General features: G+C 26.7%; 1 protein-coding gene across 4 annotated transcripts in view; it reads right to left on the bottom strand.

The window, feature by feature from the left end:
- The window catches only part of LOC126735974 (homeotic protein antennapedia-like), a 419,235-nt gene extending 394,710 nt beyond the window's left edge, over window positions 1-24,525 (bottom strand). For all 4 annotated transcript variants that reach the window (XM_050440106.1, XM_050440101.1, XM_050440104.1 and 1 more), the window contains exon 1: window positions 24,283-24,525. The gene's annotated coding sequence lies outside the window, so the exon portion shown is untranslated. The remainder of the gene's footprint in view (window positions 1-24,282) is intronic.
- Between the last annotated feature and the right edge of the window lie 1,634 nt (window positions 24,526-26,159).

A 26,159-nucleotide genomic window follows, 5' to 3' on the forward strand; every position in this document is an offset into this window, starting at 1 on the left:
TTGACTACTTGGAAATGTTAATATATATAACTGAGCTACATTATTTCAAAATAACAGAAATTTACGCTAATTTTAATGAAAGGGACATTCATTTCTAACCAGGTGCAACTCTAGTACAGTGGTTTTTGGACACTCATTTCCTTTAAACAAAATCTTCGAAATTCCATAGAAATTAATGAATACTGTTTTTGATTTGTTATAATTGCTATAACCATATTGACAAACCTTTTGATAGCGAAATAATTTCTGAAAGAGCGAAATGGCTGTGTTGCTCGAAAAATAATTCAAATTAATGAAAATGTATTCAATGCAATTTATTTTTATAATTTTTTTAAAATTATTATAAGGAACGATAGTACATTTAGAAACACTTCAGACTATACAGAACACTAAATAAGATGGACAGTATTTACAATGTAAAAGTAAATAAAACACAAGAGACACTAACGTGCTCCCCTTTTAAAATAATGTTCGTCCTGTTTAGTGTTCTGTATAGTCTAAGTGTTTCTAAATGTACTATCGTTCCTTATAAAAATTTTCATATTATCAAATGTGTTCCCACTATCGAAAACTTCTGGCTTAACTGACAAGTGAATACATTCCATGCATTAACCTTTAACTATAAAGTTTTTTTATGCATATAACACGCAACTCATTTTCAGTTAGCACTGATGATGGTTCATTCTACGCCGAAAGCGCTCTGCTAAGCTTTTAAAAATAAATTGCTCTGAATACGTCTAGTTTGATTAATTTAAAATAATTTTTAATTTAAAAAATACACAATTAATTTTTTAAATTTTTAATTAAAAAACTCGAATGCATGTGTAACTTGCATGTTGTTTTTTTTTAATATTCTTGTTAAAAAATATATTCTTGTTGTCTTGTTATGATAAGAACTATATTTATTCTTATAATTACAATATAATCCTCATTATTTCTTTTACTAAAATTTTATGGGAGCTTTACACTAATTAAAGGAATAAACTTAATTATACAGAAGTAAATAACATCTTTGTGAAAATTAAAAAAAAAGGAGTTTCTATTCAAAAATTTAAAAAGTCCTACAATATCTTATTATAAGGTCACCCCTAAAATTAAAATTAACACGTCTGAGGGTTTTTCTTAAAAATATACCGGAATTCATATCATATCTAAAAAGTCCAAAGAATGTAAAAATAATTGTATCCTAGTCTTTCTTTTGAGATACTATCTAAACAAAAATGATACAGTATAGTGCAACAGATAAAGATTCACTGATATCAATGACAAATACAGCGTTTTCCTAAGCTTGAAAGTTAACTATGAACTGATTTAGAACATGAAGAGCTTTGACTTTTATGTAAGATATTAAATCTGTAGCTACTACAAATACAGTACAACAGTTTTGGGTAAATTTAAAGCTTTATCATCTAGCATAAGCTTTAGGAAACTGTCAGTGTACCGCGTGAGCAAATAATAGTGCATCAGTTATTAGGGCATTTATCTTTAAATTGCAATTAGTAGAGAAAGGTAAAATAGACTTTAAAATAAAAATTAACAGCTGAGGTAGGCCCGACTCTATTTTATCAGCACATTAAAACGTATTAGCCAGGCGTAATGTATGTGTTCGATTTCATAGGTAATTGCTGAAAAAATTGCCATGTAATGCCATGCCAATGTAACATTACCAAATTACAAAGATATTATAAAGATATACGTCGGACACGGTCCGACATATCAAATTCATAAAAAAAAAACTGAGGCAACAACAGTTTTTCATGAAAAGCGCTTATATTATTATCAGTAAGATTTGTCAAGGCAGTCCATGTGCTGGGTCTACTATGCAACCCGAATCGGTAAATTGAAAATCTAAATTACATAATAGAGCTGTAATCCTATAAAGCTATTGAACAAAAATCGATAACTAATTTTCTTTTCCTGATAATATGCTATATTTGAAACTATTAAACATTTTAATTTTACCATCCGATGATGATATAAATGGAGAAGTGAGAAATGTGTAAGCTCAAGTAAAATTATTCGAAACAACAAAAATGTAATATCCGAATTATATATTTATAAACATATCTTAAAACAAAACGCTTGGTACAAAACCAACAAAACAAGTATATATTTTTAGGTAATACGAGTAACACAGTTTTAAGATCTCATTCAAGATACAAGAATTCGAAAAAGAAATAAAATCTAGCGCCAAACCAAAAGTTGTTTCGGAGAAGAGGAAAGAGCAAAAAACAAGAATGCTCTTGGGTCGAACACATAACGTGGGTTCATCTGACAGTACCGATGTCAGCCGAATTGGTTTAAACGGAGACACCGGCGAAGAAAAAGTAAGCAAGAAAAATTTTAGGTGCCAGCTTAGTCACAGCGTTTCTTTTTGATTATTTTATAATATTAATAGAAATAATAATAAACTATTTGTATGTGGAAATATAAATATGTGTTCTTTTCCTAAATTATTTGTCACTTTAATATATTGTATAATATAAAATTTGTATTTGCTATAATTTTTTATTCATTTACTATACGCTTAAATTTAATTTATGTGGTTTTATCGTATTATTTTAGAAATTACACAAAAATAACTTTCACTAACAAAAAAGTGTTTATATAAAAATTGTCAAAATTATATGTTTTAGTTTCTTATATACTTTTAGAAAGTTATTTATTTTTTAAAAGATTTTCTTTTGTTGTAAGTAATTTAAAAATTATTTTTCTAATTAAAAATAATTGGATGAATGCCAAATGAAATTTTATTGGGAATGTAAAATGTTTTAATACTGGATAATAGCAAAGAACATATCGCACAAGGAAGTACTTTAAAACCGTGTTTTCCCCTAATTTTTTTTTTATCATCTTATCAACTTTACTTTTTATTGGAATTAACTCAAAATCATAGAAACCTACAAAAATATCAATTTTGTCTTAAACATATACTAAAATAAAGAAAAAAACCTAAAAAGAGTGTCATAGCTATTTAAGTTATGCACAAAATATATCAGCAAACCCGTAAGCGTGTAGTGTAATGTGAAAAAAATACATTTTTAAGACATTTTTGGTGGCAATGAATAAGAAAATATATCCCAAATAACGTTCTGAAATTTCTTTAAAATTTAGGTTGGGCAAGTTTTAAAAGCAAGTTTTTTGTTTTTTTGGCGACTATTTTGTTTTTTTCTTTAAGTCTTTTGCAAATATCTTGGAAACTGTCGATTTTTCAAAAAATCTCCAAAGACCACTTTTGAACACCTCAAAAAACTATATTTAAAAGTAAAATTGTCAATAATTGCTTTGGTTATTACAGAATAAAGTCTATTCTTCTTACGCTAATACTTAGCGTTGTTAAAAAAATAATGAAAAATGGTAAAAAAATTAAGAAATTGCTTTAAAAAAAGTCTAAAATACTATTTATTTCTCGTTAGCCACCTAAAAAAAATCAAAGATCTCATATATTTTCAAAAAAATTTTAGTGAGTTTAATAAGTCTGTCATATCCAAATTTCATGAAACTCTCTGGGAAACTTGCAAGAAGTGGATATGTTTTTTTTTCATTGTCCCAATATTTTGATTTTCTTAACCATTATTCCCTTAAATTTTTATGTTATTTAGAAGTAAATTTTATAAAAGTAGTATAAACTTTTATTCCAAAAATTATATCCATCTCTATATTAAGCACTAATCGCCTGACTAATCCTTAACCAAAATAAAATACCTTAAAACGCCGAAGCCCTAAATACCAATGGCCGAAGCTCCGTTATTTAAATAAAGATTTAAGCGGTGCTACCTCTTAAAAATCCGAACTCGTAAATAATACAAAAAAGATAAATTCCAGAGGCAAATCCGTAGTAATAAATAAGCCGGACAGTTAGTAAAATCCTCGGGAACCGTGGTAATGAATATAAAGCAAATAGTCTAATTGAGAGGGCCCCTTTTACATATACTCGCTAAACGTGAGGACCCCATGTGTGTTTTGCGATTTTGTATATTATAGTCACTGCTCGATATCACCTGATATTTTATTTGTTTAAGCAATTTTAAATATGCTTTTATTTATCTATTTACTTTTTATATATTTTAGGTGAATATTTATGGTTTGTGATCAAAAATTAAATTTGATTTAAATATTTTTTTGTTGAAATGTTCTATTTACAATCATTTGCTTCTTCCACAGAGACAAATTTTTAAATTCCAGTTACAATTAAAGTTTTTAAATACATCAATAAGGGTCATTTATCATTTATTTATAAATTATTGACTTCCATAGAAAAAATTGTTGAAAATTAAGAATATACTGTTAAAACATTTTTAAGCTTAATTATCAAGCTGTTTTTTTTGGAAAAAAATGGCAGTAAGACACCTGAAATGATAAAATAAAAAAAAAACATCACTCTGAAAAAACACTACTCATAAAATAAAAAACAGTTTGAACCTATTTAATTCAACATACCCTTAAAGTTATATAATTAATGTTAAACAAATTTAAGACAACCTATTTATATTTCTTACAAAATTGTGTTCTAACAGAATTTTTAACATAAGTATACATTGGGTTTCGTAAATATCGTAACACCATTAAATTAAGAAATAAATGTCATTGATTATAACGCAGATTTTTATAATTTTTATTTTATCGCGCAAAGATTTATTTGTATGTAAATTTTGTGTTTCTGTGTATTCTGTTTTGTGTTTGTTTTTTATAAATGCAAATACAATGTTTTTATATAATGTTGCTAGCAAAAGAGCAATAATTATATATATATTTTTATTTTATAAACTTCTATTATCCTTAACATTTTTTCTACAAGCCTTCATGATTGAAAATTCTAATTCAACTCTTCATTGTCAGCCTCCTAGAAACAAATTAACTTTATATACAACTTAATTAGATATACATTAGTAATTTTATAATTTATTTCTTACTAAGCATACCCTTATACAATCTTGTAGTTTTGTTAAGTATAATATTATTGTATAAAGATTTATAAAGATTTTTGGAAGAGTTATTTATATCAAGCAAGAATACATAAAAATATTTTAATTAATTTATTAAGTGTTGAAAATGGCTGCCACGAACCTCTTGGCAATATCCCAGTCGATGCTGAAATTCTTGTAAAACGTTATCGATAACAGAAGGTTCTATCAATCTTATTTCTTCCGTTATTCTAATTTTTAAGTCTTCAATGTTGTTTGGCCGATTAACATAAACTTTGGACTTAAGATACCCCCACAAAAAAAATCTAAAGGTGTCAGATCCGGCGATCTGACATTCATTTGAACCTCTCCGACCAATCCAACGTCCAGGGAAAACGGTATCCAGGTACTGGCGCACGGGACGAGTGTAATGGGCTGGAGCTCCATCTTGCTGATACCATAAGGAATTATCTAATATATCCAGATCTTCTGGATCGGGGTATAAAGTGGCAAGGCATGGAACCAAGTCATTTTCTAAAAACTCTAAATACCTCTCACCATTCAAGTATCCTTCAAAGAAAAAGGGCCCTATAACCCTGTTTTCAATCACCCCCGCCTAAACATTTACTTTTTGAGGGACTTGGCTGTGGCACTTTATCATCCAGTGCGGATTTTCAGTAGCCCAATATCGGCAGTTTTGCCGGTTTACACTACCATGAAGACAAAACGTTGCCTCATCAGAAAATACAATTTTTTTTGAAAATTGTGGATTAGCATAGCACAAGTCCATAAGTCTCTCACAAAATTCTAAACGCCTATCTGGGTGTTAAAGTTAAGAATATTTATTTGTTTATTTATCGTAGCTTTTAAACTACCAGCTTAATTTTATATAAATTTCGCATGCAGATTATTGTAGTGAATCATTTCATGTGAATCTGTTGTTATACATTATGTTGTTATTATAGATTGTAGTAATTTTGCACTTGCGGTATTTTTGGACTTTAAAAGAGCCTTTGAGACTATAAATAGGGATATATTATTAAGAAAATTGAAATATAATGTCTTAAATTGGTTTAATTCATACTTATTGAGTTTAAAAGGTTAAATATAAAAATTCTGTATCTGAAACTGTAAATGTTAAATAAGGTGTGCCTCAGGGAACTGTGCGCGGTCCATTGTTATTTTTGTTATACGTTAATCACATGGTTATGCTGTGTAAAAAATCTAATATTGTATTATTTGCTGATGACACAATGTTATATATTATTGGCAAAGATCTAGGTCAAATGGTATCAGAGATCAATAGTGTAATTAATGGTTTGTTTTGTCTGCAGTAATAAACTTAGCCTAAATACAACAAAATCTAAATTTTGCGTATTTACTAAAAAATCTAAAATGAGTTCAGTACATATAAATAATATAGGTATCACAATAAATGAAGAAGAACTGGTGTATGCTGCGAATATTAAGTACTTTGGTACAATTTTGTACTCTAATTTGAATTTCATACCCACGCTGATTATATTATGAGAATTTTTTTTTAAAAGTCGAGTTTACTAATAGATTAGATCAAAATCTATCAATGTATACCAAGCTTTCACTATACAATGCCCTTGCACTTCCGCATATACAGTTTTGTTCGACGCTACTATATAACTTACCACAGTATAAAATACAGTTGTTGTTCACTTATTTATATTCAAATTAAAAAAAGGCATTTTACCTAAATATATCTGTGATAAATTAATAATTTTTCGTGATGTCCACAAATATAAAACCAGAATTTGTGAGGATTTTATTTTGATTAATAGATGATCAAACGCATAATTATGTTTTATATAGAGGACTAAGTGAATTCAACAAATTACCAAATGATGTACTTGTACAAATGTTAATCAGTTTAAGAGGCTATTGAGAGCGCATGTGTTAAGTAAATTTTGGGGCCTATTGTTAACTTATTGTTTTGCTTTTCTTCTTTTCTCTTTATTGTATTTTATAAAAATTGTATATTTTATTTTCAAATTGTAAATTTTGTAATTTATTTAGTTATTCGACTTGCTTCCATAATTAGGTCGTGGGTTGATTCCTTAGCGGGGTATTTCTGGACCACTGGGAGGCGGTGATTGTTCATTGCAACTACCGGGACGGTGCCTGTCTCCCAGGAAAAGTAACCAAAATGCTCTGTTTGTTCGAGTCATCATAAAAACCCAACCTAGAAATATGTGTCGCAACTTGCTTGAACCACCAACACGAGCCCACCTTGTAATGAAACACAATTAATATCACCGATTGTTGTTCTTTGGAAATGCAATGGAAGCACGATTAATAATTATCATTTAATGTATTAATTTTTTTTCTTTTTTTGTACTATTTTATGTATGTAGCTTTTTTTGTTAAATAAAGATTATTCTTATTATTATTAGTATAAAAGATGATCAAAAGTTACCTTAAATCATTATTTCATTTCATAGGTTTAATTTAAGATTTAAGCCTAATTTTTTTTTTTTTAGATTTTGTAGCATTTAACTGGCGTTTCTGTACAATTAAACTAAGATATTTTAAAAGCAGTGCCTTAAATCTTAATTTCACAGGAGTAACTTTTTTTTCCAAATTAAATGGAGACTAACGGTTGACTTCTAATAAAAATTTTTTTTATCACCTCGCAGATTTGAGACAAAAAAGGACCAAGTCCCTCCATATGTTACGCCACTAGCAATTTTTTTTTAAATTGACTTCATCAGTAAATGATAATTCACTACAATAACCTGCATGCAAAATTTATTTAGAATTGAGCTGTTAGTTTAAAAGTTATGATAAATAAACAATTAATTATTGTTAACTTTAACTCCCTGTATTTTTGTTATCAAATATTTCTGAGAAAAATGTTATATTGAGAGTCTATTTCTCTTTAAATTCTTTATCACGTATTAAAATTAATGACGTTTTAACTGGGCCAATTTGTATATTATATCGTTTTTTTCTGGTCGGTTGTCTTTTATTTATCAAATAAAGTCGCGTAGTAGTTCTTAGATTTTTGGGCATTTATTGTGTTTAATTATAGTGGCTGTACAGTGTACACGCTAGGTGCAAAGCCAAACAAATGAGAAAATAAAACACAAAGCGTTTTATATGATGCAAAAAATAAGGTGTTTAATAACTACCACATTTACCATATGTCTGAATAAAAAAGTTAATTAGGAATATTCCATATTTATCGTAATAAAATTTCTAAAGGGCCTTATGCCCAATTATTCTATATTTTCCAATATATGTGCATATTTTAAATAAAGGTTTTGTAAATAAACTATTAATAAAAACATATTTATCGATAAGACATTGAACCGTTTTGTTTCCTAAAACGGTTCAATAAACCTCGCGACCTATTGGCCCATTAAGCAAGACTTCGCCTACATCCCGGACAACCCAAAAAAGCCGTTGATATTCCCGTCAGTCGATCAAGAGCGAAAGGGAATTCCCTTTGAACAGGTGGCCAATAACCATAACCGTTATTATTACACGGCCATTTCTGCACAAATGAGTCGAAATTACGGGCACCGAGCGCTGGTAAACACTCCATTATGACCGGCCGAATTACTGGGGACAATTGCCGGGCGAGTTGAGCACTCGAGTTTGCAGTCGAGTCTCTTTTTTACTTCTCTTTCACTTTTACACTATTCGCGTATTATTCCCGGTTCTGGTTTTAAAATTTCCGTGATTCACGTAGTTTTATTAGAGTTCTTGATCAAGTTAAATGATTTCACTTTGTGCTAGTGACGTTGTTAGGTCTTAATGTGCTATTACGTTAAGTATACATACATTTAGTAGATAAGTATAGTATATGATTATTTTTTAAGTAACCACAAATTTAAAACAAAAAATGTTAAAGTTTTGGACTAACTTACGATTGGCACAAAAAATGTGGACTTTAGATTTTTATTTATTATAGATTATATGCTATGTATTCGAAGGATTGAACTTAGTCAGAAGATAAGTGACTTAGGCTAGTTCTGATTGTCAAAAAATTGATTACAAAGGTAATATTTAACCAAACTTATATCTGACGTAACTCAATAAAGACATTTAAATAAAATAAATACCTGTATTTATTGTCAGATATAAAATATATCATTAATTAATGATAGTAAGAAATGACGTGAGTAATAATTTCAAGTATTTTATTAATTAAAATTAAAAAAACAACGGTTTCTTGACATAAACAAAACAAAATATACAGGGTGGCCCATTGAAAACGTTCCAGAAAAGTTTAGAGCCCTTTTAAAAAAAAAAGTTTGAAAATTCTCCCGTCAATTTTTGATTTTAGGAGGACAATTTTTTTTTAATACTTTCAACCCTCTAACATTAACTCCTTGGCGGAGGTTGCAACTACCATCAAAATCTTAAATAGGAGTAGGAGTCAAGTACTGGTGTTATTTTAAAGGTCTTTTTACTCTAGTTATAACTACCAAGTTTGAAATTGCTAACTTGAAATTTCGCAGTAATAGCATAGGAAGTTATCTTGATTACGCAAAATTCGACATTGGACGGGAAATAAAGACTTTGGATTACTTAGAGATGCTGCAACTAACAGATGCTGGTGCTGACTGCTCCCAAGATGTACAAAAATTAGTTATAAAACTAAACTTTTGGAAGAATAATGGTTTTTTTATGAAGGCTATCTATTTTTTAACTAGCGTTTCGGTAGTTTTCTAAATATGTTTAGGACCAGGTTTTCTAGGTGAATTTTACATAAAGAATACAGTTTTAGAGTGTAAGTTCTATTTAGGGCAATATAATTACTCCTACTTAAACAAATATGACAGTTCTATTTTAGGTCGATATTGAAGCCACAAAGTAGGATAGCAGTTATCTGTTAAAGTATCATTACCATCGACTTGTCTTGGTTTTACTGTTCGAGTTACTATTTCTAACTCGATTTTAATTTGCTGGTTCTGGGAGATGTTTTGGCTAAATATTAATAGTTCATTTGGACAGGATGAGTATATTTTTATAGGCAATGTGTTAACTTTTTCGCAAAACATTTTTTTTGTGACACTGTTTGATTTACAAGAAACCCAATAGTTTCCATTGAAGTTTGACTGTATTCTGGAAAATCCTTTTAGTCGATTTTTCGGGTTAACGTTCTAGTTGATAAACCATGAAAAAGAATAGAAATCGCGATTTTTGTCGTGTGCTTTCCCTTAGACTGTCGATTTTTTTAGCCTGTTAAGTGTTTATCGACGAGAAAAGACTTTTAAAAAAATTAAATAATACTAAACTATATTTTTATTAAGTGTTATATGGTTTCAAATTTTTTACTTATATCATTGTTAAAAAATAATAATTTTAGTTAAAAAAAACAAAGGAAAAATATAAGTGGTTAAATAATAATAATTATAGTTTTATTGCTCCACTGTAAAAAAAATATTTCTAATTTCTTTTGTTAAATTAAGTTTTATTTTAGGATTTACCGTTTTTCCGGAAAATAAAATCAAAAGCAATTTTGATTTATTAGATGCAGGGTTAAGTGATAAAATTTTTGAAATATTATTAAACAAACAATATTTTTTTAATCTGTTACATCTATGTGCAAAAAATAACCAAAAATGTCCGAGTAGTAACTTCTAACTCTAACTCGAGTGTAATTTCAAATGATACAGGAAAAATTCCAAACTACTTAAATTGTGCTAAGTGTAAATAATTTAAGTATCTCACTAATCATTTTTTATTTAGCTTCTGGTTTAGATTTATGACTATTGAAATTTTTTCCAAAACATTTTTGCTGCTTAAAATGTTGAAAAAATGTGATTTATTTATTTCATGTTCAGTTACCCAATGGCTAATAAAAATTTTTTGACAGTAAGTTAACGTTTTCAGATCACAAGTGAACATTTTTCGATATAGTGAGTAATCTGGAACAATAAAGTAAAAATTCCTACTGTGGGAATTGAATTAAAAATATGGTTTGATTCGATATTCCAATTATTATCAAATTATTAACGCTTTGTTAAGATATAAAAGTATTTTGTTTATACAAAAAAAATCGACACAAAAAACAAAAATTATAAGAAATTATTAAAAGAGAAAGGGTAAATAAAAAGTAATAACAACTTGACCTTTACGATAAGGATTCTAAGTCTAAGATAGAGCCATTTAGGCTTTGTTGAGAAATTATCTAATACAGAAAGTTATATATTCTAGCACATCCTTCAAATGGAAATACTTTAATTAAACCAAAAATTTTCTAAGATTTATTTTTCCTTTTTTCTAGTTATTTGTTCAAATCTAAAATAAAAATAATGAAATTGTTGAACTTGATAATCTGATGGTAACTTAAACATTAAAATTGATAATAATCTTTTTTATTTTAATATAATAGATTAAAATTTCTAGACGTAGCGGAGTAAATCAAGCACAAAAAATTAAATTATATTAAAAAAAATTTAAATTTTGAAAATGGAGCAGCTTCAACAGCTGAAAAACATTTTTTTGAAATGTTTTTTATAAGGGCTTTTAGTTTAATTAAAATGTTTAATGAACTATATTTTGAATAATTTATTTTTATTTATAGTCATATATTATTTTTTAATTAATTTATCCAATGACAATGAAATAAAAACTTGGCAAGAAATTTAACAACTGTTTGTGTTTTATTAAATTAATTATTTTTTTAAAATAATAAACGATATTTATTTTTTTCTGTAGGGCAAGTAGAACTTAACTTATAGACACTAAATATTTGTTTAATAGATTTAACCCTTGCTGAAATTGATTAATTTCTGTTAACTACTTGACTTGATTAACTTCTTGGGGTTTTATTTTTAATTTATGAAGCCATAAATTTAATAATTTCATATATATTCCTGATAGTTAGTTTAAACTTTCCGCTGTAATAGATTAAATATAGCTTAGAAATTTTTTTTTAAATACAATTTTTTACAAAGAAATTACGTATCGAAAGATATACTTAATTACAAGAGCTATATTATTAATATTGTATTTTTTTCATAACTCTATATATAGCTATTAGGGAAATTTTGGTAATAATTCTAATCTTAATAGATTGTACTTTTTACTCCAATATTCTATAATTAAACATATTTTATATATAATTTAATAAATTTATCCAATAACAATGAAGTAAAAACTTAATGCGTGAATTTTAAAACGAATTGTTTGTTTATTATTAAATTAACTTGTCTATTATTTTCAAAAAATAAACGATATTTAATTTATTTTGTAAGCGAATAAAACTTAGCTTGTAAATACTACTTAATATTTCTTTAATAACTTAAACACTTACTGAAATTGATTACTTTCTGTTGACTACATAACATTTCAAATGTCCTAGAATAAATAATCTGTTGTTTACCACTTTTTTACGAAAAAAAATAATGTCTTAAGAATAAATTATTAAAAAAAAAAAAAAAAAACGCCATTATAATTCACCATAAATGAATATTAATTTAACTAGCAATTTTATCGTCATAATACTATCACCGTGTCTTCGGGTTTGATTAATAATTCACAAAGCTAATCCTAAATTATAATATGTATATTCTATTATGTCAAAAAAGTTAATATTAAAGCAGTTAATGTCATTGTTTGAAAACTAATGACAAACTCATCCTTTAAGGAAAATTACGTTGTCATCCAACAGGTGAAAAACGATTAAGGAATCAGTGCAACTACCAAATCTCGTAAACAACTCGGTGTTGAAATAATGGTCCATTTACCCTTCGTAAAGTCTCCCAGAAGTGTGTAATACACCAGACGTCACATAAAATTGGTGCGCCATATAAAAGGCTACGTGCAAGAGAGAGACGGGCAGAGTCATAAGCGTCAAAAGAGCGGTGTCATAAAGATGAAACCAAAATGCTGGAAGACGGCGGCACGTCGTTAACTGTGGGAATCTCTATTTTTTAAAACGCCTTTGTGGGGATGGGACTTTTAAGGCTCGTTTGGGTTACTTAATAATTTGGTTATTTCGAGCTTCTTTTATTTTTATTAAGAGGAAAATATTAAAGAAAAGACTTATTTTTAACTAAATAGATCATAACAAGCTCAAAAGCATCTTTTAAAGATATGCTTGGAATAAATTATTAATGAACAAGTTAAGTGAATGACTCAATTAAAATAAAACTTCATTCGTAGATACAATTAATATTTTAGTTAAAATATAATAACAGTTAATACATTTTGTTTAATTATCTTTGATTATTTACGGAAATTAGTATTTTATTAGTATTAGTAAATTATTTCTTTAAAATTACTTTTTTTCAAGGTAATTGCAAAAGCACATAAAATTACTAATATTTTTTTAATAAAATATTTTTTTTAACAGCTTTTACGATTTTACGAAAATATGAAAACAAACTCTTTTTTTTTAACTTACTCCTAGTAGCTAAAAGTAAAAAAAGATTGGAGCAGATTTTAATGTTTAAGTCGCCGTCATATTTTTATAAATATCATCATATTTCTTAAAATGGGAAGCTTTAAAAGTATCTCAGATAGAAGAATATGATAGTAGATGAAATTTTCTATACTAGATAGTTTCTCAAGAAATTCTCTTGTTCATTAAAAATACATGCTAAAAAATAACTAAAATTAGTAAAGTAATAAATTATCTACTTAAGCCATAACCTACACTTTCTTATACTCTAGAGTGCCTAAATGATTCCACTTTAAGTTTAAAGCCGTTTCGTAAAGGGAAAGTTATGATTTATTTCTTATTTATTCTTTTTTCTTTATAAATTCATAATAATTATTGTTTTTCTTTATCACGATTTTTTTGTTGTATAAATAAAATACTTTTATCTTTGCAAAGCGATGATCAGTCATTATTATTTAAAATATCGATTCAAACCATATTTTTAATTTAACATTCGCACATTGCGCAATTTCACTTTGTTATGTTAGATCACTTGATCACTTACTATAACTGAAAATAGTCACTTGAAAATATTAGCTTATCGTCGAATTTTTTTTTTTTTTTTATATTTGGTATCAAAGGATGTCAAGCTTGCTGTCATAGTCAAAGATTGATATCATCATGATTTTTTCGGTATTTTAAGCATGAAATATGTTGTGTTAAAAAAACTGAAGTTGTCATATATTTAAACCAGAGGTTAAATAAAGAACGATTAGGAACAAACTTAAATTATATACAATTAGTTTAATTTAATTAATTTAGAATTTTTTGTTAATTATTTGAAAATATACTCCAGTTATTATACCGAAAATTGTTGGTAATTTTTTGCACATAAAGGTTAAACATTAAAAAAAATTATATTTTATTTCATAAGTCATGTCCCTCAGCCGTGTATTTGATAAGTCAATTTTTTTTTTGATTGAATTTTTTGGAGAACAGTAGAGCCTAGATTAAAACTTATTTAACAAAAAAAATCGGAGACATTTTTGTTTTACAGTTTATTTTATGAGCCCATAGTACTACAATTAGTATTCGCACAGGAATACACTACTAGTACACAATTAATTTTTTTTTTGTTTATTTTTATAAAAAAAAAAAAAATTTATTATGAAAATTTGAAAATATCAAACTAAAAAATCTAATGCAAATTGGTGAATTTATTTAATTGTATTAAAGTATTTATGAAAATGTAATCAATAGCTTATTTTTAAAATTACTCTTTTCAAAGAAGTTGCACAAGTATCGTCAAAATTAAAAATTTTTGAATGAAATGTGTTTTTTTTTTAATTTCAAGAGCTTATTTTCGTAAAATATGAGAACAAACGATTGCATTTTGTAAAAAAAAACAGACTTAATAATAAAAAAATCTTTAATGTACAAGTGTAATTTATTTTAATAGTTCCCAAATTAATTAAAATACTGAAGACTCTTTTGAGCTTTAATGCATTTTTTCAATCAAAAGCGTTCAGATGATGCTTCTCATTTATCTAAACGTAAGACGTCAGAAACTTGTAATTTGAGTGACCATTTAGTTTGATTAATTGTTCTTTTCAACACCTTTCATTGCAAGTTTTAATACAGTGGTTGATCGTAAGCTATGATTCATTAGTTTGACGTTTTTGTTGGTGAGGCCTGGATTTTCCGTCTCTGTAAAGGTTTGTTCAATAAAATTTTGTCTAACCGGTATATGTCTTTACTTGAGTACTATGCCTTTTTCTGCATTCATTTCTTATGTAGTCAAATAGGGCAGATGATCGGGTTTTACTATATTTCTAACTAACCATTTCAAAAATGCCCGAGCTTATCTTCTTCTTGAGTAGTATTGGTATAAAGTGGACTATAGTATGTTCCTCAGTCTTTTGATCCGCGTAATCTAGTTTTTCTTTGAGATAGTTAGTTAAATACCATTATTCTTCTTGCTTATGCTAGACCAGCTTATATAATTGAACAAAAAACGTATTTTTTTGCACATCGTCGGGAGTTTCCCCGTCGCAAGCTTTATTTTGATGAATTCGTGGAACTTTAGGAAAACTGATATTTGTTTTTTTATAGCTGTTACCTTGGTTGTTTTTGCTTATGATTTTTGTATTTGTTTCATAAAGTGACTTAAAAACTTAACTTTTTTATTTTCTCTCAGATAATTAATTTTTTTATTAATTGGTTAAAATAAAAACCTACTTTGACATTTCATCGACAACATAAGCTTGCGACGCAATTTTTGACATAGCAATTATCGCAGTACTTTTCCGATAATTGCACTGCTCTTATAGGGTTTTTAGCTATTTTTAAGCGTTTTTACAAATAAATCAACATAAACTCCTACATACAATTACGGTAGCACATTTTCATATACCAGTTTTTTTTTTAAATATATATAATCTCATATACTGGATTAATTGACAATTTTTTTTAATTTTAATATTTTTTTTTGATTAGGCATTGTTCCATCCATGCAAAATGATATTTTTTTAAAACTTCCAATAAATTACAATGCGCAAAAATATTAAGAGTTTAGAGCAGGACAATGTTGTTTGGTATGTTGATAATTTGTTGATAAGATAAATGGTAAAACTTAAAACTTAGACTGGAAAATTAAGCTTATGGTTTAGTAGCAAATTTACTGGTAAAAAAATTAAGAATATATTAAAAGGCTATCGAAAAAATGTTAAAAAGTAAACCTTCTGCAAAAACTAAAGAGGTTCGGAGCTTAAAAGAATGAGAGAGAAAAATATTTGTTAGTAAATAAAATAAAACCCAACTGCCTGAAAGAAAATTAAATTATTCTTACAATAAAAATTTCCCTCCCTTTTAAAAAAATAAGAAATAAGAAATCACTTCTGGAAGAATTGTTAACATTTATTTGCCTAGAAATAATATGTATTGGAGAAACAGGCAAATAAAAATAAGACAAATAGAGAAAAGAAGAGAAGTGTTCCTTGAAAAAATTTTAATACTAAAACTTTGTAATAATTAAAATATTTTAAGTATTAGGATATAAGACTTTCCTTGAAAAGGCGTACTTGAAAAAATTTTAAAAATTAAATTTTGTGTTGTTACTACCCTATTTTTATCAAAAAACTAGAGAAGAAAAATCAGGTTTGTTTTTATATAGTGACATTACTTAAGTATTTACAAATTAGAATAAATCAAAGATTTTCAGAATTAATTAGGTCTTACGTCAAAATATAATTTTTATCGGTAATTTAAGAGATAAGATTGTCATAATTTATTAAGATCTTACGTCTAATTATTGTTATATAGATCAAACGAACTAGATTGCTAAAAAATAAGTTATTTGCAATTTATTGAAACTGAACCTCCAATATTAGCAAAAACCTTAATTTTTAACTAAAAGCTGATCCACTAAAATAGAGCATTTACTTAAGATATGTCTAACCGTTTTATATTTATCACTTGTCATTAGTTTTACTTTTAACTTTTTTTTATTAATATTTTGGTTTACAAAAAATACTTATCGGACAAATTTAACGTATCCAAAAAAATAAGCTGTCAAGTTGGAAGGGTTTTTACATATTTTAACTGGTTTTTATGTTTGTCATTTTAATTTTAGGATTCTATAATCAGTTGATATTAATCTCATCAGAAACCCTCTGTATATTTAAACTGCTCTTTTCGAAATAATAATAAATATAAAAATGTTGTGTTTAATATTCCAAACCTTGTTAGTTTTAACATAAAAAAATTTATTTATTAATTTTTATCTATATTTTAATTTTTATAAATGGGTTTCCATTATTGTCTATAAAAAACAATTTTTTCGATTATTTTTCTGAGATTTTCTTTGTATTGCATAAAGAGACGCAATTTTACTGTAGAATAAAAATGTGATTTACAAGAAAATCTCAATAAATAGAAATAATTTGCAAAAACAAAAAACAATAATTTAAAAATTTTTCAGAAAAAAAATACATATATTATTGAATTCCAGCGGCATCTACTATAGCCATAAATTTTTCTTGACTTTATTCTACCCAACACTAATTTTTAGAAGGTGCACATTAAGAACCTTACGGCGACCTTCTGTCCCTTCTTTCTTTTTTTAACATACAACAGACAAAAGATAAAAAACGGAAGAAACCCTCTAGTGCAGTGTAATTGAAATAAACTGTGCGGAACCAATTAGAGAAAAAGTAACCTTGGCAATACTACCATTGGCATAAAAAAATTTAAAAAGCAGCAGGTAGGGATTTGCATTTTTTTAAAGTATAATATGGTATGATTTTGGCAAGGTCAAAAAAAGGTTTTCATGAAGAACCTTTTTAAATATTTACTTTATTAAATCGAGGTTAAAAGCTCCTTTTGTTAAAAAAAGTACAATTGCTGCATTATTTCAGTAAGATGCTCTAAAATTTTATGCGTAAAATATTTGAAGTTAAAAAATATACTAAATATAAAACCTTTTTAATTCTAATAATTTTTTTTTTAACTTATACTTATACTCAATTAGAGTATAGATAACTAAAATCGAAAAGAAAAAAAAATAGAGCCGCTGAACACTGATAGAAACGAATCGAGCCAACACGTAATTCAAGGGTATAATACGCTTATAAACGGAGCCGCAAATTTATGGGCAATATTGTAATTATAGGGAAATGAATTAATGTAAACCATTTAAAGTGAATTAAACAGCATATAAAATTGCTGCTTGACATGGAAAAATATTACTTTATTAACTGGATTTTTTAATTGATATCATTACTAACTTACGAGTGCAAGTATAAGGATTATATTATGAATATTGATTATTGCTTTTAAAAGATATAATTTCTATTAAATAGTATTTAATTTAAAGTTAAATGTTATATAACTTATGATATACCTAATAATGAGAAAAATATAATTAGGAACTAAAGAATTACTATATTACAATAATAGATTTGTTTGGAGGTTTATTAAATAATAATAAATTATTCGATTAAATGTAGTTTTTTTTCAATTACATGGTCTATGTAAGTATATTTGCTTGAAAATAATACTAGCTTAAAACTACCAAATTTATTTGAGAATGTAGTTTATAATACTATATTATATCCGATGGTATCCGGGCAACTCATAGTTTATCAACATAGATTTATTAAAAATCATTCTTCTGTTTCTAAATTGCTAGTAATTACATGGCACATTGCAGAGGATAGATCACCAAGAACAAGTCGATGTCATATTTATGGACTTATGTAGTATTTATAACCTTTATTTAAAATTATTTCTTTTTTAACTTTATGAACAAAATTAATACGTAGAGGTACATGGTCACAGTCAGACGTTTACTTAATCAGCTCAGGGGTTTCATACGACTTAATTTAATATAATATCAGCTTTAATATATTTATTAATGATATTGATCAAAACATAATTACCGATTTTTGGCTATCCTGCGAATATTGCAAGATCTGATTAAAGGTGGAACCAGTAGAAGATTGTGAGAATTATTTTAAGAAATTTACAGGAATTACAATAATGGTGTATAAAGAATTGCTCGGACCCATCAAGTCATGACTAGTCATAGAGTAAAAACAACAAACAATATTTTATATAGCTATCACATTGACAATATAACCTTGGACAGAGTGACACTTTAGAAAACTCAGTGTTAAAGTAATTATTGAATTTAATTATATGTTTGAATAAAGATAAAAAATAAACGTCACAGGTTAATAAAACTTTGCATAACTTAATGGCACAAGACTTTCATATCCCTTTTTCTCTTAAACAGCTTAAATTTGTTTTAAATTTTGTGCAAAATTTGCTACTTTTATTATCAAAAATGTAAAGAGATAATTATGTTAAGTTATTTTTGACATGACCTGATCGTACATGAATCGCAACGTGTTATTTATTTTTTTAAATAATAAGCGAAGAAAATGAAAAAATGCTAATTTTAATAAATTCTAATAGGACTGTAAATATACTTGGACATTAATGCTTAAAACATTTAAAAATCTGTTCAAAAAAACATTACATTTAAAAGTAAACAAAAGAACTTTCAACAAATCAAGGAATGATTGTATTAGCCTAAAAACTTGTGATTAAGTAAATAAAAATACTATATATAAAAAAAATAAAAAACTATTTTAAAATTTATCTTTTTTTACTTTAAAATGATTTTTAAAATAACAAAATGTAACAAATTATTTTGATAAACTAACCAACCAAAGTCTAAGTAAATAGGCATAAAATTAGCAAAATAAAACGTATGCTTATTATAATTAAATTTGTTTATTTATAATATTTTTTTAACGAGATCTCAATAGGGAAATAATTTATTAGTAACCAAATCAAGATTTCGATTGACCAATATTTATATATTAGTTACTATTAAACATTTAATTAACATACTTTTATTGATCTAAAAATTATTTCATATTAAGTATAAGCCAATAATAATTTTAAAAATTTTATATTAATTAAAAAAAATACTTACTACATATTATCAGATTACGTATTGAAAGAAATTCCAAAAAGAGAAAAAGTATCTTCAGAAAACAGAATGGCTCCTAATAAAAATCCTTTAGGATCTTAATAATTCAAGTAAAAATAAAAATGTATTTAAAAGAAATATTATTGTTATTCTGAAATCAAAATGGCACATTCTAAATACAAATGATACTACGAAAGTCTGATGTTGCAACTATTTATCCAAAGTATTGAATACATATATTTTCAATATACCTAAAATAAACGTATTTAAATTTATATTTTTAATTTTCTTCCAGACCTTCAAATTTTTATTTTAAATACTTTATACTATAATTTTAAATAGATTAGTAAAATTGGTTTAAGTAAATTCTGACTAAAGTTGTTTAAATTAAAATAGAGATAAATAATTTACCAATGAGTATTTGTTATCTTTAAAAAAGTGCACATGGTTAGCCTGTGAAAATAAAATACTTGTTTTAAATTATTTGTTGTAAAAAATATTAATTTAGGTTTATTATCCTTAATAAATATTAAATATGATAATGTAAGTAATTTTTTTATTTATTTCTTATTTATTTATTTATCAAAAACAAATAGGATGTTAACAGGACAACCCAGCCCAAAGGAACATCCACAAATTACAAAGTGTTTCAGGTGTACTTAACTAATACAAAATTAAAAAATCAAGAGCAGAAATACAGTAAAGTGCTAAGTTTCTAATTTTTGTTTTTGTTAATTAAAACAAGGATCTCTGATTCTCTTTTTAAACATAGAAAAAGAACGGCAAAATAAATCTACAGAAAAAAATTTGAAATTATGTAAGAAAAGCATACGACTTAACGGCGAATTCCTTGCTACATTGGTTCTATACAAACAGACTGGAAACATATAAGAATTTTAAAAATCTCGCTGAGGTATATGGAAAGGTATTTGGGATATTAGATAACTCGAGTCAATCTGATAGTTAATTATTTTAAAGAGAATTTGTCTGTGTGAGAGCGCCGTGTTTCAAGTGAATATAATTGATATTTAATTCTAAGTTCTATTAAATTAGCATGTAGGTTAAATATACCAGTATTTTTATAGTCCAAAAATCTTAAAAATTTATTTTGTATTGTTTCCAATCTATTAGCTGATTCTTCAATTCCAATCAATAACTGACTTGTTATCTTTTATAAAAAATTTACACATTTAGATAAAAATTACTTGTAAGTATGATTTTTGTTCTAAATTACAAAAAAAAATGCATAAAATATTTTTCTGTACGAAGATCTGGCTTCGATAAACAATATTATGCTAATTTACAAAAATTTGTATACCCACAATATATACTAGCCCTTTTTCATATATTTTTATCGTTTCTAATTTACAATTAAATTTTAAAGGTTGTAAGTGATTTAAAAATAATATATAATGAAATGCTGAAAATCTACTAAGCCGAAAAAATATTTATTAGCTTAATAACGTGAAACCTGAATTTAGGTATTCCGTATAATTTCCAATGTTTTATTATGCCTTTTCGGATATATGTATTCCTGTCAGGCTTATTTTATAGTATTATAATATGAACTCATTACAGGCCTTCATTGTATTTACCAGAAAAAACTAGAGAAACGCAAATAAATAAGTTGCTGACAAAACAAACATAATTTTTGTTTTTAATGTATAAATAACGTAATAAACGGTATTTTTGCTGCAGATTATAGTGACTTTATAGTCTTTCAATATTAAAATTCATTTGTGAAATATGAACAATAAATCCAGACCTAAATTATAAAAGCTGTGCATAACTTTATGCTACACGGCTTTGATATTTGTTAAATTTCTTAAACGTAATAAAAAGTTTAATAAGTTTTATATATTTATTATTATTGTTTAATATAGTAGTCTAAAATTGCTAATTTTACTGAACTTTTAAAGTACTATAAATATACTTGTACTTTTAATGCTAGAAACAATTTTTAACGTAATTTTATATAAAAATATATAAAATTGTTTATAAATTAGCCTTTTTTTATTTTGAAATAATTTTTAAAATCATTTACAAAAGAATTTCACAAAATAACCATGCAAAATTTAATTAAATAGGCACGAAACAAGCAAAATGAAACGCATCTTATTTTTCATTTAATTTGTTTATCTATAATATTTTTTTACCAAGATCTTAAAAAGCCGAAATATTTTTATAAAATTTGGCTTATGAGATAAAATATTATTTTAACTTACAACAATTTATATACTAACAATACATACAAATCAATGTTAATGTATATTTATCGTTTGCATTTTACTATTAAATTTTAAAGATTGTAAGTGACCTATATTTAAAAACAATTTGCAACTAAACGGCAAAAATCAAAACCTAATAAGCTGAAAAATATTTATTAGCCTGAGAACGTGAAACATAAATTTAAATGTTTCGTATAATTTTTAATGTTTTATTTTATCTTTTGTAATTTATGAATTCCCGTTAGCCTTATTTTATATTAATATAATAAGTAATCGTTATTTTTACAAAAAAAAAATTAAGGCATGTAAATAAGTTGCTAAAGACCGAGTAAAATAAAGAAAATAATAACATATTTTTTGTTTTAAATGAATATACGATATAATAAATAAAAAATGTTCTTACTATATATTGTAGGCTTATAATTTATCAAAATTTAATATATATCTTTAACATAAAATTAGTTAAATCAAATAACATATAGAAAAAATATTAATATACCAAATATAAAAAATCAATCTGGTGTCAAACTATGAAAACTGAGCACAACTTAATGCTATGCGGCTCTTATATTCCTTAAGTAATAAAAAGTTTAGTTTTATATATTTATTAGTAATGTTTAATATAATTAGTAGTTTAGTATAACTCGTAGTTTTAATAAATCTTAATAGGACTGTAAATATATTTAGATTTTGAAAACCAAAAAGTGTTGTATTATTTATAAAGTATTTCTTAAGTTCATTATTCACAAATTCATTTTACAAAATTACGAAGCCAAATCTAAGTAAATAGACATAAAATAAACTAGCGACACGTATATAGAATAAAATTTAATTTGTTTACATATAATGTTTCATAAGCGGCCTCTCAATAAGCAAATAAATTATTAGTAACCAAATCATTAAAATTTGTTTTAAAGCTATTTATATTAATTATTCATTACTTACAAATAAAAAATATTATTATTACAAGTTTATAATTTAAAGTGGCATTTTCGCCTATTAAGATTAATAAATTAATGTATTAAACCTTACTTTTAACAATAAATCTTATATAAAATTGATAAATTTAATAATATGTTAAAATAAATTTAAAAAACGCAGGTCACAAGTTAATGAAACTATGCATAATTTAATGGTACATAACCCTTTAGGTTTCAAATATGTTAAATTTATTTTTAATTGTGTGCCAAATTTGCTATAAACGTAAAGAATAATATTTACGGATTGCAAGAAATTTAGACTGGAAAGTAAACAAAAGAACTAAATTTAGGAATTATTTTTTAGCCTAAAAACTTGCCTTTAATAAAATTTTTGTTAATTTTAAATGATTTCTAAAATATATCGCAAATAGTTTTTTTTTGTAGTTAAGTAATGGAAACCATTTCTTTATTGGTTTTTTTATTTTTAAGGTTCGTTTATATTATTGTCTATTAAAGAGGCGTAAAACAATAAAAAAAAACTCATACTAAATATAATTAATACCGGCAAATAATTTGTTAGTGACCAAATCTTTAAAATTTGTTTAGTAATTAAATAAAAAAAATATTATAACTGGTTTATTTTTCTGATAGCCTTTTAGCCTTATAAGAAAAATTTATTTGTAAAACCTTACTTTTTATAATAAGTTATTAGTAATAATTTTCTTAATATGTTAAAATAAAGGCAACAAATGTAGGCCAAAAGTTAATAGAACTGTGCTTAGTTTAATACCACAAGACTTTTATGTCCCTTTAGGTTTTAAACCCATAACATTTATTTTTAGTTATAGGCAAGTACGCTATTTATATTAAAAAAACTAAATGGATATGCATAACTTTATTGTACATGAACCGCAACGTTTTAAAACACTTTTAAAACATGTCCATATTAATTAATTTTTAAAAACAATATGCAAATAAACAATAAAAACCAAAAAACGTTTAATAAATAAAATGCAGCTTTTAAGCTCGTAAACGAATGATCGCAATCCGACGGAAAGCTCACTGGCTCGTGCGCTGTTGAGGTTATGGTGAATTTTATGACTTCTTTATGGGTTTTATCGTCATTTGTTCGTGATAAAATTATAAAGTGGACTTTTTTTATGTTACAGATGCTTAAGCGTTATGGATTTTGAAAACTGGGATCGTGCTTAATCATCTGTTTAATAATAAAGCCAAGGCTTAAAGGTTTTGTTATAAAATAAAACCGATGGCAGAAAATAAATAAAAAGGAGCATCTAAAAAGCAGGTCATAATAAAAGCATAAATATATAACATAGGCGAAATGATAAAGAGCGGCACTGACCTTTTAGATCCGCAGAAATGTCCCAAAACCGGAACCAGTGCGGAAATCTATGCCCATCGGTCACTTCGATAGAAAGGGTTGAACGGATTGACCGGAAATTCACGGAAATATAGGACGCTTCATCGAATTATTTTATAGTTTATTTAAAAATAAATATATTTGCCGATAAAACAGTGAGTGCTTGTAATATTATAGAACAGAGGCTTCCGTCGCGAGAGACCGCAACACAGCACTTGTCCCATACAATATACGTGAGTTAAGTGTTGGAAATGCTTTACGAGCTTACGTTCCGCTCTCTCTTCCCGCCGCCCGGGCGGCTCGAGGGACACACTTTATGGGCGGACCAGTTCGGTTCTGGTCTCTCTTTCTATCGCGCGGGAACCGCCTTAGAGTCAAACAAGGACACAAGGAAGATAATGGTTGACGTTCCCCGCTAACCATGCTTTATGCGCTTCTCTCTCGTTCGCACCCGATTTATGAGTTAACTTTCTCGCTCGGACACGCGTCCGATGACGTAATGCGGCCATGTGACGAGGCCGTTCCCGCCAATAGAGGGTTTCGGCGCTAAGTCAAAATCACGTGGAGCGGGCGAGTGAGGACGACGAGGACGGGGATTTTTTTACCGAAGACATTTTTGGGAATAAGTTTGGAATTTTTTTGAAGCTATTCCTGTGAATTGGTAAACAAAGATTGTTAATTAGTCTTGTTTGTGGGTAAATTAGTCAAATACTATTGGTTTCTGTCCAATGTTTCGAATTGTATTTAATTCATCTTTAGGGCTCTATAATTGATAAAAAGAAGTGTTAAAAACTTTTTTTTCTTACAAGAGTATTATCTTAAGGTCCTTTTTTGCTTAGGAATCTCTGCTGGTTAATATTTGGGTTTAGGACCGTCAAAGTCTCCTTCAGGACGCAAATTATCATCATGCTTAATAGAAGATCTCCTTGTGTTATCAGGCAGATAAATTCTATAGAATATAGAGTAGATATATTTAGTAAGAGGAATTATGAACCAAATTTTAATCTGTTGTTAACTAGCAGAAGGTTACACAACACAACATTACACTACACAAAATTACACACACAACATTACGTAGTTGCCAAATTTACAGTTTGTCAACAACGTAATTGTTGTGACCGGTATAATAATCTTAAGAAAAAAAGAAAGATTAGGGTTATGAATATCTGGTCCAGAGAAAATAAATAAAATAAACAAAAATAATGGAAGTGGTCAGTTTTTAATTTGTGACAAGAGTTATAGGTACTTGTATAGTTGTTTTGTGCCAGATCCGATATTATTTTTGTTAGTACTAGTATCAATTAATACGTATTTGCATTTTTGCTAATTGTTTGTAAGTATCCCACCAGACATTTGCCAGTGAATCACAGTACGCAGCTTTTTAGAAACTGTATACTGTGCAGTGAATTTGGTAGAATTTTAATCATTTTTTTTTGAGGACGTCTCAATAGCCTGATAAAAAAAAGAGGTCGGTAAACTTTTCTGAAAAAAAAGTTATTTTGCTCTGTAATTTGGTCAGTCAAAATGCGGGTACAATTGAATAAAAAGAAACTGATGCAACATCTTGGAAAGAAAAAGATCAGGCCTGGCAAACATTGACAGCAGAGTTTAATGTAAGAAACCCTATGTTGGGGGTGGTTCGAACCCTGAATAATCTTAGAACAAACTATGAGGGTATAAAAAAAATCTAAGAAAGTAAAAAAGTTGCTAAGAAGAAACAGGATATATTTAAAACTGGTGGTGCTGGTGTAACCTTAATACCTCTTACCACCTATGAGGAAGTAATTTAAAATTTTATAGCACTGAGTGTTGAGGGACTGCCTTTAAGAGATTTAACCAGATTAAAAACAACAAAATAC

This window comes from Anthonomus grandis, chromosome 5 (genome assembly GCF_022605725.1).
Source record: "Anthonomus grandis grandis chromosome 5, icAntGran1.3, whole genome shotgun sequence".
Taxonomy (NCBI): domain Eukaryota; kingdom Metazoa; phylum Arthropoda; class Insecta; order Coleoptera; family Curculionidae; genus Anthonomus; species Anthonomus grandis.